We start from the raw sequence: 11,789 nt of genomic DNA, 5'->3' as shown, positions 1-11,789 counted from the left end.
GGACATGATGGATAAGCATAATTTTTACACAAAAGAAAAAGGTATTTAACATACCTTTTAACCTGAGTAATTCCTATTATATAGTAATAATACATATTAATATATGGACTTATAATTCTAATATTCAGTAGTTTTTAATGAGTAAATAGTTTTCTTTTTGAGCTGGCTGCACAACCCATTTTTTGACAGAACTTTTAAAATCATAAAACCTGTTTAATGCACTTAATTTACATAATTGTGATGACAGTGGATTCATTGGGGTCGATTTATTAAGCAGCGTAAGGTATGCTGCTCATTATGTGCGAGCCTTCTGGCTCGCCTGAATCAGAAGTTAAGAAGCAGACTGCAATCTTATCTGATCGGGATGATTGACACCCCCTGCTAGCGGCCAATTGGCCGCGAATGTGCATGGGGCGGCATTGCTCAATAAATGCTTGTGCAATGATAAATGGCGACAGCGTATGCTGTCAGCATTTATCGGTCGGGCGGACATGATTTGCTACAACGAATCATGTCCGCCTGCCCGCCATTTGTTAAATCTACCCATAAATCTCTAATTTGAACGCACTATGCATTGAAGGTACAATTGTAGAATGTTTGATAATTCTCTCTGTAAGGGATACATTTTTGTCATGGTTAAATCTGGACCCCTTTGTTGGTGTGTGTGTGTAGTTGAATTCTGACTTTTTGGCTCTTGATCTGTCTGCAATGATAGGATCTTTTTAAGATTTTTTTTTGTACATTTCTTTGTTGTGTTGTTTCTCTCCTTGCACTTCAGTTACCGACTCCTATTCTGTTGCTTACACCTAATTAGTACAAATCTGCATGTGCAGATTTCGATGGTCTAACCTCATACAATCCACAATGTTTTTAACATCACATAACATGAATATTAAAATTGATATATATATATATATTATAAACTAATAGTTATAAGATAGGGTGCTCTTCGATGAAAAATGAACAATTATGCATGTATTCCATGCTAGCAGTCCCAAAATTATAATTACCACTTAGAACAGATAGAGTTCCATTATATATACCTAGAACTAAAGAAGGACAAGGCTGCACTGGATCCCAGAAAAAACATGCGCTTTATTTAAAGATAAAAAAGAGAGACACAGGGTATGCCTTCACCTAATGAACCTCATATAACAGAAAAAGGTAGAGCAGAAGATTACAAATCACATATAATACATAAATATATCCCCCTACATGCTAGCATGTGTCTAAGCCGCCATAAAACAGTCCAAAATACAACCTGGGCACATAGTGTAAAAACACGCTCCGGCTGTGCAAGACAAATTTACCGTCCCATTATCCTCAGTATTCGAGCACCTCAGTGTAAAGACACGCTCCGGTAATGAGAGGTTATTACTGTCCCACAAGATTCACAATGGACCAATGTCGGCTTGACAACAGAACAGGGTAATTATCCCAGGGTGGAGTGAAAGTGCATCCACCTACTTGCAAGACTTGCTACCGCACGGCTTACCTTCACTTCTTTATTTTTAGGAGTGGTGCCTGTTTCAGGGCTGGACAATACTTCAGTAATCCTGTGCTGTGTGCCGATGCGGATCTTCACTTACTAATACCAGACATCTGCAAAAACTCATTTCAGGGAGGTGGCTTCTCCCGCTACCCCCCCTCCCAGTTATATATTGGACACCTTGAAACCTTAAATAAGATAGAGACTATCATTAAAGTAGCTTCCCACTAAAGTCACATTAAAAAAAGTAGCTTTATTGCATAACCACATACAACAAACCTATTTTCCAGTGATCGTACACTTGTTGAATGCTAAAAAATATTTTAGAATACAAAGTTTAATTACGTGCAGTAAATAAGGTAGTATTTGTGTTTTATTTTATTAAAACGAGTGGGAGCTTTTTGGTTACTGATACATGCTTTGAGGGTTCTATAACGTCCCAGCAACTAAAGGCATTCCTTAAAGAAACACTTTTCCGGATTTGGGCCACATTGGATCATAGTACTTGGAGTTTCAGGGAGATTGCACTCCATATGATGGCATCAGGGAGCCGCTATTACAATCAGGGAGACTCCCTGAACTTCAGGGAGAGTTGGGATGTCTGTAATACCGTAGGTGGTGAACTTGGTTTCTCTGTAAGTATATAGAATCAGAGCTGTTCCACCATAGTAGTGTATACCTCCACGCTGCAAACTCCTAAGCATACATGCCTGCTTTTTAACAAAAAATACCAAGAGAACAAATATAAATTGATAATAGAAGTACATCAGTTGTTTAAAAAGGCATGCTCTATCTTAATCATGAAAGAAAAAATTGGAGTTTCATATCCCCTTAAGAAAAAAAAATGCTAATCTTATTTTATCCTTTATTTATGAGATTCAGTAGCAGGTTTTAATTAGTAAATATTTTTATTTTTTAAACATATAATATTTTCATAGAAGTAGTGATCTTAACCCCTTAATGACAACTGACGTACCAGGTACGTCATGCATTAACAAGCAGTTAATGACAATAAACGTACCTGGTACGTCAGTTGTCTAACAGAGTGCTGGAAGCGATCACAATCGCTTCCAGCAGCTCTGAGGGTATTGCAGTGATGCCTCCATATGGAGGCATCCTGCAATACCCCTTTACAAGCCTCCGATGCAGAGAGAGCCACTCTGTGGCCCTCTCTGCACCGGAGCGTCGTTGGTGGGTGGGAGCAAGGCAGGGAGGTGGGTGGGCGGCCTGCCAAGGGCCTGTGATTTGGAGGGGGCGGGATCGGAGGCCGGATCGGATGCGGCAGTGTCCGGGGGCGCGCACGGACGCGTGCACATGGGCGGCGGGCGGGCGCGTGCACGGGGCGGGAGCGGGTGGGAACTGCTACACTACAGAAAACATGTATTTCAAAATTGGGAGAAAAGGGGGGATTTTAATTCAATAAATGATCGAAGGGTTCTGGGGTGGGGGGGGGGGGAAGCTACACTACAGAAAATGGGAAAAAAAGTCCAAAAAACAATAAAAGCATATTTTTTTTAAGAAACTGGGTACTGGCAGACAGCTGCCAGTACCCAAGATGGTGCCCATTAAGTTAGAGGGGGAGGGTTAGAGAACTGTTTGATGGGGGATCTGTGAGTTTGGGGGCTAAGGGGGGATTCTATACAGCAGCATATGTAAATATGCTATAAAAAAAAACAAAAAACCCAAATATACCTTTTTATCTTAGTACTGGCAGACTTTCTGCCAGTACTTAAGATGGCGGGAACAATTGTGGGGTGGGGGAGGGAATATAGCTGTTTGGGAGGGATCAGGGGGTCTGATGTTTCAGGTGGGAGGCTGATCTCTACACTAAAGCTAAAATTAACCCTGCAAGCTCCCTACAAGCTACCTAATTAACCCCTTTACTGCTAGCCATAATACAAGTGTGATGCGCAGCAGAATTTAGTGGCCTTCTAATTACCAAAAAGCAACGCCAAAGCCATATATGTCTGCTATTTCTGAACAAAGGGGATCCCAGAGAAGCATTTACAACCATTTGTGCCATAATTGCACAAGCTGTTTGTAAATAATTTCAGTAAGAAACCAAAAATTTAGAAAAATGTAAAAAAAAATTTATTTGAACGTATTTGGCGGTGAAATGGTGGCATGAAATATACCAAAATGTGCCTTGATCAATACTTTGGGTTGTTTACTACACTACACTAAAGCTAAAATTACCCCAAAAAGCTCCCTACATGCTCCCTAATTAACCCCTTCACTGCTGGGCATAATACAAGTATGTGTGCAGTGGCATTTAGCGGCCTTCTAATTACCAAAAAGCAACGCCAAAGCCATATATGTCTGCTATTTCTGAACAAAGGGGATGCCAGAGAAGCATTTACAACCATTTTTGCCATAATTGCACAAGCTGTTTGTAAACAATTTCAGTGAGAAACCGAAAGTTTGTGAAAAAATTTGTGAAAAAGTGAACGATTTTTTGTATTTGATCGCATTTGGCGGTGAAATGGTGGCATGAAATATACCAAAATGGGCCTAGATCAATACTTTGGGATGTCTTCTAAAAAAAAATATATACATGTCAAGGGATATTCAGAGATTCCTGAAAGATATCAGTGTCCCAATGTAACTAGCAGTAATTTTGAAAAAAAGTAGTTTGGAAATAGCAAAGTGTTACTTGTATTTATGGCCCTATAACTTGCAAATAAAGCAAAGAACATGTTAACATTGGGTATTTCTAAACTCAGGACAAAATTTAGAAACTATTTAGCATGGGTGTTTTTTGGTGGTTGCAGATGTGTAACAGATTTTGGGGCTAAAAGTTAAAAAAAGTGGTTTTTTTCCATTTTTTCCTCATATTTTATATATTTTTTATAGTAAATTATAAGATATGATGAAAATAATGGCATCTTTAGAAAGTCCATTTAATGGCGAGAAAAACGGTATATAATATGTGTGGGTACAGTAAATGAGTAAGAGGAAAATTACAGCTAAACACAAACACCGCAAAAATGTAAAAATAGCCTTTGTCACAAACGGACAGAAAATAGAAAAGTGCTGTGGTCATTAAGGGGTTAAAGGGGCAGTCTAGTATAAATTAAACTTTCATTATTCAGATAGGACTTTTAATTTTAATCGACTTTCCAATTTACTTTTATCATCAAATTTTCTTTTTTCTCTTGGTATTCTTAGTTTAAACTAAACATAGGTAGGCTCATATGCTAATGTTTAAGCCTTTGAGGGCTGCCTCTTATCACAGGCTTTTTAAATCTCTTTTCAACACAAAGAGACAGAAAGTACACGTGGGCCATATAGATAACACTGTGTTCAGGCACAGAAAGTTATTTAAGATCTAGCACAATACAATGCTAAAATTTAAGACAATAGATAATAAACAATCACAGTCATGTGATCAGGGGGCTGGAAGAAGGTTCCTAGATACAAGGTAATCACAAAGGTAAAAAGTACATTAATATAACTGTGTTGGTTATGCAAAACTGGGGAATGAGTAATACAGGGATTATCTATCTTTTAAAACAATAACAATTCTATGGTTGACTGTCCCTTTAAGGCAGGGGTGTTCAAACTTTGCTCTCCAGAGGTTTTGGAACTACATTTCCGATGATGCTCAGCCAGCATTTTATGTAGCTGAGCATCATGGGAAATGTAGTTCCAAAACCTCTGGAGAGCAAAGTTTGGACACCCCTGCTTTAAGGTCAATGAAAGAAATAAAAAAGTGATTTTAATATAGAATTATACAAATTTCAACAATGCTAAAAAAAATTGAACAAATACTTCAAATGGAAAAGCCAAGTAATTATTTGAATTACGTTTCTATTTTTCTATAAATTTTACAGTGTACGTGTGTGCAAACTCCAGGATAAAAGAGAATATATATAAGACCTTGCACTTTCGTTCCTCTTGCTCTAACGCTTTTCTTTACGCTGTTCTGTCGAAAACTCCAATCATTTAATCACCATAGCAACAGAATGCCTATAGGGACGCCCTCTAATGCGCAATCTAGCACGATTGGCTACTCAAATTCTGATGGGCAAAGGATATAGCCAATAATGTTAGACATTGACTCTAAGTGGTTACGGTTAGTTGTTTCGTCATCAGTATGTGCATACCGGGATGCGTTCCACGTGGGGGAGTACGTAATAAGGTAAACATAAAAAGACGGGTGTTGAATACTAAGATATGGGAATAACAATGAGTCGTTTACGCCCAAGGAGATTTACCTAACCACAAATATATAAAATATAGTTAGACTGAACATTTACTCCTGCAATTTGGGAACTAGGTCACGTACTGTGTTTGGCAGCAGTTTTGGGTGTTAACACACTTCTTCCAAGTTCCACATTATTTACCTTTGTTGCAAGAGCTGTGTGTGTGTTGTTGGACACTGCTGTATCATCTAGTACTATGATAGGTCATGATTGTGACTTGCGTGTTTTTTCTTTTTTTGTATGATTTGCAATCCGTGAGGATGATAGCTTTTTATTTTAATTTTTGCCTCACCCTCTCTGCTCTTATAATTGGTCACACTTTAGCCATTTTACCTGCATTTGCATAGTTACAAGGTGAGAACGTGCCACACAGCAGTCCCCTTTCTTGTGCTGTTCCTGGTAACCCCCATCCTCTGTATATTCATACTGGGACCAGTCCAGTAGTACCCTGTAGGGAATATACATGTTTAAGGGAGTTCAGCTATTTTAATCAGAGAACCCAAGACAAAATTACATTGGGTTAAGCCCTTATAAGGGAATAGTGTGCAGACCCTTAAAATAACATATTAGAATACAAATAAGAGAGAGAAGGTAGGCACTCAATAAGTTACTACACACAAGACAGGGATTTTAGCACACTAATTTTATTAGTCAATAATTGTCGTTGACCCACCAATCATAAGTAGGCTTACCATAATTTTTAGAGATGAAACTGGGACCACTTGGCACGGTGCCAGTGGGGGTGTGGTCAGGGGTGTGGCCAAGGGGCGGGGCATTTGTCAACTAGAACTAATTTTCCATGCACAATTATATTACTACATTTTTTTGCAGCACAATTGTATTACCATTCATAATTAATGATGATGACCCCAGCAGCACAATTATATTACCATAAGTAATGATGATGACCCCAGCAACACAATTATATTACCATAATTAATGATGATGACCCCAGCAGCACAATTATATTACTATAATTAATGATGATGACGCCAGCAGCACAATTATATTACCATAATTAATGATGATGACCCCAGCAACACAATATATTACCATAATTAACAATCATGAGCACAGCAGCACAATTATATTACCATCCATAATTAATGTAATTGTGCTGCTGGGGTCATCATCATCATTATGTTAATTTAATTGTGCTGCTGGGGTCATCATCATTAATTATGTTAATATAATTGTGCTGCTGGGGTCAGCATCATTAATTATGTTAAGATAATTGTGCTGCTGGGGTCATCATCAATAATTATGTTAATATAATTGTGCTGCTGGGGTTACTCATCATCATTAATTATAATTGTGCTGCTGGGGTCATCATAATTAATTATGTTAATTTAATTGTGCTGCTGGGGGTCAACATCATCATTAAATTAATTAATGTTATTAATTATGTTAATTTAATTGTGCTGCTGAGGTCATCATCATTAATTATGTTAATATAATTGTGCTGCTGGGGTCATCCATCATCATCATCATTAATTTAATGATGAGTTGACCCCAGCAGCACAATTATATTGACATAATTAGTGACAATAATTTATTTAATGATGATGACCCCAGCAGCACAATTATATTAACATAATTAGTGACATCAATTAATTTAATGATGACCCCAGCAGCACAATTATATTAACATACTTAATAACATGATGACCCTAGCAGTACAATTATATTAACATACTTAATGATGTGATAACCCTAGCAGCACAATTATATTAACATAATTAATGATAATGACCCCCAGCAGCACAATTATATTAACATAATTAATTACATTAATGAAGGTAATATAAGTGTGCTGCTAGGGTCATCATCATCATTATGTTAATTTAATTGTGCTGCTGGGGTCATCATCATTAATTATGTTAATTTAATTGTGCTGCTGGGGGTCATCATCATTAATTATGTTAAAATAATTGTCCTGCTGGGCATCACTAATTATGTTAATATAATTGTGCTGTTGGGGTCATCAATCATCATCATTAATTTAATGATGATGATGATGAGTTGACTCCAGCAGCACAATTATATTGACATAATTAATGACCAGCAGCACAATTATTAGTTTACCATCCATAATTAATGATGATTGATGAGTGACCCCAGAAGCACAATTATTAATGGAGATATCTAATAATATAAATAAATAATAATATCACATAGCAGATAGAGATAGCAGCCTAAGATATGTGGTTGCATATGAAAAAAGGAAAAGATCAAGTAATATTGTATTGTAGTAAGTAACTCACACGTACTTATTATTATCAGCAAGAAGATCTGCAAGAGTCAAGAATTTTGTTGTTGTTGGTATTTGCTTCAGCAACAGGAAGCCACAGTGTGCAGCCCCACGATGCTTTCTCCTAAGTTGAAGGCGCCTAAAACACTGAGTGTGAAGCAGAGGTGGAGCACACGTTATCAGTTGGATTCTGCGACCCGTCTGTTGCAGGAATGTGGTGACGTCACGGTCGCACATTCCGACGGGCAGCAGACAGCTGTAAAAGACAGTGCATGCTGCATGCGCAACAAAGTTAATTCACAGATTTGCCGGTGTTCTATCATTCCAGCTAATTCATCAGACTACGCTAGTCTGATGAATTTGCTTGAATGATTGATAGAACCGGGACAAAAATGAAAAACGGGTGGGACACTGGGACAGGGGCTCAAAACAGGGACAATCCCGGTAAAAACGGGACGTATGGTAAGCCTAATCATAAGTGATTGGATACAGTGCCTCTCAAATCATGGATACACATCATGAGAAAACAATCTACAAATATATAGTGTGGGCAAATGAACCATTAATAATAGTTTAAATCGCACTCAGAGAAAGGTTGTTCAGATTACCTAAAATACAAAAGAGTAATAAAGTGAAGCACAGAAAAACCAAGGCAACACCTCCACTAGAGTATGGCTTCGCATCCCAAGCAAAAAATGGCCACCATAGTGATCCATGAGGATCTATGCTTAGCTCCAAGACCCCCAAAATTACATAAACCACAGTAAAAGTACAGCCTATAGTTAATACAATGTGAATCAATTGCAAACATATATAAGGACCATACAGTGCCTCTACTAGAGAGTAGCTTCGCTTGACAAGCGAAAAGATCTGGCTACCTTAGTAATCCATTAGGCTATATGCTACAATAAACAATAGGATACATGCATATTGTGCGTGTGTAACATTAAAGGTAAGCGAATCTGATAAGGGTTATGTACAACACATGTTTCAGAGGACACCACTATAATATAATAGTACACAGTGTCATGAAAACAATAGTACAATAGGATCTATGTACACCCCAATTGAATCAGGACGCTACCAATACAAGGTAAAGTACAACTTTAAGAACAAACACAGAAGCATATGTTATAGCGTCTACAGCAATAGCTTTACTTTAAACGCAAGCAGTGGTCGTTTAATTGTTAGGAAAAAGTTCAATGTAGTAAGCTGTGATTCTCCTCTGTTACTCAGGTGTATATGTTATAATTACCACCTTTAGTCCTCCACATAAGCATAAGCAGCTATTCTCCAAAGAATGTTTGCATAAAGCAGAAGTCTGTTGCGTTTTCTGATGGAAATAAAGTTTGTACAAATTTACCATTCTGTTTGGCAAACTTCCAAAAGCTTGTTTCCAAGAGCTTGATAGGTAAGAAACAGCTGCGAATTGCAAAAAAACTTTTCCTTCCTTCTGTGAAGCTGAAAAGCTGACCGTTCGGTAAGAGACAGAGCAACCCGCTCTGAGTGCGTCCCTGCCGACGCGCTTTTAACCCCTCACGTGACTACAGCGTAATTGGAGCTTCCTCAGGGCAAAAGTTTTCCTAACAATTAAACGACCACTGGTTGCGTTTAAAGTAAAGCCATTGCTGTAGACGCTATAACATATGCTTCTGTGTTTGTTCTTAAAGTTGTACTTTACCTTGTATTGGTAGCGTCCTGATTCACTTTGGGGGGGGGGTTCATAGATCCTTTTGTACTATTATTTTCATGACACCATGTACTATTATATTATAGTGGTGTCCTCTGAAACAGGTGTTGTACATAACCCTTATCAGATCCGCTTACCTTTAATGTAACACACGCACAATATGCATGTATCCTACTGTTTATTGCAGCATAGAGCCTGATGGATTACTAAGGTAGCCAGATCTTTTAGCTTGTCAAGCAAAGTTACCCTTTAGTAGAGGCGCTGTATGGTCATTATATATGTTTGCAATTGATTCACATTGTATTAACTATAGGCTGTACTTTTACTGTGGTTTATGCAATTTTGGGGGTCTTGGAGCATCTTAACTGGCAATCATAGATCCTCATGGATCACTATGGTGGCCATTTTTTCACTAGAGGGACGCAAAACCACCCTCTAATGGAGGTGTTGCCTTGTTATTTTTGTGCTTCACTTTATTACTCTTTTGTGTTTTAGGTAATCTTAACAACCTTTAATTATTTTGTCCATACTATACATTTGTAGATTTTTTCTCATGATGTGTATCCATGATATGAGAGGCACTGTATCCAACCACTTATGATTGGTGGGTCAACGATAATTATTGACTAATAAAATTAGTGTGCTGAAATCCGTGTCTTGTGTGTAGTAACTTATTGAGTTCCTACCTTCTCTCTCTTATTTGTATTCTAGTACCCTGTAGGGCCTCCTATGTTAAAGGATCTCCTAACACTCTAAAAACTTATAGTTTTGTACAGATGTATTTAGCAGGCCTTTCTGTATTTATCATAATTGAACTTTTGGCATTCAACAGGACTTTCAGTGTTTATTCAGGATACGAGGCACTAAAAAACATGCAGGCATAGAGAGAATAGATAAAACAAAAAGTGGTGCTGGCACTAGGACCTAGTAATACTGGAAAAAGGACTGAAATAGAGAATCCAGTCCGGTGCTGCCCCTAATGTGTATACATTAAACAAAGCCCACTACATGACGTCATTCATAGAATTAACCAACCGCTATCAGGATGAAAATCACACGCCTACGGATCATTTTTTGTCAGCATTGATTGGCTCCGTGGTAGGCATTGTTCATTACCGAACGGCTATTGAAAGATCTAGGTTCATGTGAACCATATTTAAAATGGTGGCATTCAGGGCTTCGGCTTGTCAACTTTTTACATGGAAGAAGGCCAATACCAAGGCCAAAACGCGTTCATGCTACTTTTATTAGTTATAATCTCATGTTTTTCACCTCTGGCACCTGATGCCAACGAATGCTGATATCGGCCAGGAAACAGGGGGATAATTACATGATTTGATTTGAGCTGTTGTTGGTTGGTGTGGTGCATACCGCACTATAGAGGAATTATCCTCATTTTTAAACGAATATTATTAAAAATGATTTGTTTTAACTTATATCACTTATCCTTAGGAAAGAGTGCTAGCTAAGCCCCAATCTTTTTTGTTTAAGGCATAGAGAGAAATCATCAGCTTATTTCACTATATGCTATATTGTAAAGACTGTGCCTCTACTTAAAGTGATGGTAAACTAAATGTTATAAGACATTAAAGGCATATAAAACCCACATTTTTTCTTTCATGATTCAGATAGAGCATGCAATTTTAAGCATCTTTCTAATTTGCTCCTATTATTAGTTTTTCTTCGTTCTCTTGGAATTTTTATTTGAAAAAGCAGGAATGTAAGCTTAGGAGCTGGCCCTTTTTTTGTTAAGCACCCTGGGTAGCCCTTGCTGATTTGTGGCTACGTTTAGCTTAAAATTGCATGCTCTATCTGAATCATGAAAGAAAAATTTGAGTTTCATATCCATTTGAATATGAAATCCTTGTGTAAAAAGGCAATCTGTAGCTGTACTTCATAGTAAAAACGCACCCAAAAGGGATAAAAAATTTCTGTCTTTTATTATACTTACCCCAACAGCTGCCAGCCCACTGTGAAGATCTTTTTTTTTCCAAGAGGTGGCCTATTCACCGCTCATCCAATGTTTGTTTGTGCCATACATAAAAAAATCAGGCTGCGCTTGACTGGAACTGAGGAACCTAGCCCAAGACCTGAAAAACAGCCCCAGACCATTATCTATTCTCAATCAAACTTTACAGTAGGTAACTAGGCACT

At 37.8% G+C, this 11,789-nt stretch overlaps 1 protein-coding gene across 1 annotated transcript in view; it reads left to right on the top strand.

Moving 5' to 3' along the window:
* The first annotated feature begins 5,564 nt into the window (after positions 1-5,564).
* The window catches only part of POLR3GL (RNA polymerase III subunit GL), a 164,572-nt gene continuing 158,347 nt past the window's right edge, over positions 5,565-11,789 (top strand). The window contains exon 1 of the mRNA XM_053705434.1: positions 5,565-5,630. The gene's annotated coding sequence lies outside the window, so the exon portion shown is untranslated. The remainder of the gene's footprint in view (positions 5,631-11,789) is intronic.

This window comes from Bombina bombina, chromosome 1, assembly GCF_027579735.1.
Source record: "Bombina bombina isolate aBomBom1 chromosome 1, aBomBom1.pri, whole genome shotgun sequence".
Lineage (NCBI taxonomy): Eukaryota > Metazoa > Chordata > Amphibia > Anura > Bombinatoridae > Bombina > Bombina bombina.
The sequence above is the reverse complement of the archived record's forward strand: the minus strand, read 5'-3'. Positions and strand labels throughout refer to the sequence as shown.